The following is a 1704-nucleotide window of genomic DNA, read 5'->3' as shown; positions in this document are numbered from 1 at the left end:
TACTGTGTAAGCAGCACCTCCATCAACAAGCAGCGTTACCAGCACTGAGGAAGCCACTCTCTTCCCTTTCTTGTTTACTGCTCCCCCTCCTGCAAAGTAACCACTTTTCTGACATCTGTTACCATAAAGCTAGTTTCCTGTTGGAAAGAAGCGGAGGCGGCGGCTCCGCGATCGCAGGGCCGTGCTACCTGCCCGCTCGCTGGCCGCCGTCAACCTGCTGCCCAGCCGAGGCGGCCCCGCGCTGCCGCCGCCGCGGCGGCCGGGCGCGGGCGGTGGCGGCCGCGGGCCGCGCGCCGAGGTGCCGTCCCGCCGCCCGCCCTGCAGGCCCGAGAGCCTGGCCCCCTGCGAGCCCCCCCGCCCGCCCTGCACGCCCGCCGCGCCGCCCGCCGCCGGGGCCGGGCCGGCCGGCGACGCCCGCGCGCGCCGCGAGCTGGTCCGGGCACCGGGCTGCGGCTGCGGCTCCGTGGGCGCCCGGCTGGAGGGCGCGCGGTGCGGCGTGTACAGCCCGCGCTGCGCTGCTGTCCCCACCCGGGCTCCGGGCGGCCCCTGCAGGAGCTGGTCCTGGGCGAGGGCACTTGCGGAGAGCGCCGCGATGCCGAGTGCCGCGCCAGGCCCGAGCAGGTCGCAGAGAACAGCGGTGACCACTCTGAGGGGAGCCTGGCTGAGAACCACGTGGACGGGAACATGAATTTGGGAGGCGGAGGCGGTGCCGGCCGCAAGCCCCTTGAATCAGGCATGAAGGAGCTGGCCATGTTCCAGGAGTCCACCGAGCAGCACCGGCAGATGGGCAAGGGTGGCAAATGTCACCTCGGCCTGGAGGCGCCCAAGAAGCTGCGGCCACCACCTATGAGGACCCTGTGCCAGCAGGAGTTGGACCAGGTCCTGGAGCGGATCTCCACCGTGCCTTCCGCATGAGCTGGGCCCCTGGAGCACCTCTGCTCTTTGCACATCCCCAACTGTGACAAGCACGGCCTGCACAACCTCAAACAGTGCAAGATGTTCCTGAATGGGCAGCGTGGGGCGTGCCGGTGTGTGAACCCCAGCACCAGGAAGCTGATCCAGGTAGCCCCACCATCTGCGGGGACCCCGAGTGTCATCTCTTCCACAGTGAGCAGCAGGGGGGCTTGTGGGCTCCACACTCAGTGGATGCAGTAAATCACAGCCAGCTGGTGCCTGGCACGCCCCCCACCCCCATCCCTCCCCTCCAGAGCGAGGAGAGTGCTTGCGTGGTGGGTGGGGGAGGGCTTTCCAGGAGTTCTGACTTGTATCTATATTTGGAAAGAGACCAGCACCAAGCTCGGCACACCCCCCGCCTTCCTCCTCCCCAGCTGGAGATGCCTGCAACCTCCCTCCTCGCATGCCTGCTGGGGTGGAAGGGGGTGGTTGCAGTGGCAGAGCTGGGGCTAAGGTTTGGGAGAGGGGGAAAAAGAAATTTTTATTTTTGAACCCCTGTGTCTCCTTTGCTTAAGTTAAAGGAAGGAGAGAAAAAAAAACCTAGTGTTGCGTGTTTTTGAATTTTATGTAAACGAAATTGCATAGTGATTTTGTTTCTGGGTTTCTTCAGCATTGTTTGTGAGATTTGTTCACACATGCCTCCAGCTGAGACCACTGCTATATTGGTCCAAAATATTTCTAGCTTGTGTTTTAGTGTCGTATGTTGTGTTTTTCCCGTCTTCCTTTCCTTTCCTTTCCCCCTTTTCTTTC

General features: G+C 62.9%; 1 pseudogene; it reads left to right on the top strand.

Annotated features, from left to right (window-relative positions):
- Positions 1 to 684: 684 nt before the first annotated feature.
- On the top strand, positions 685 to 1155 carry LOC102526618 (insulin-like growth factor-binding protein 2 pseudogene; annotated as a pseudogene).
- The last annotated feature ends 549 nt before the right edge of the window (positions 1156 to 1704 follow it).

Source organism: Vicugna pacos, chromosome 23, assembly GCF_048564905.1.
Source record: "Vicugna pacos chromosome 23, VicPac4, whole genome shotgun sequence".
NCBI classification, from domain to species: domain Eukaryota; kingdom Metazoa; phylum Chordata; class Mammalia; order Artiodactyla; family Camelidae; genus Vicugna; species Vicugna pacos.
The sequence above is the reverse complement of the archived record's forward strand: the minus strand, read 5'-3'. Positions and strand labels throughout refer to the sequence as shown.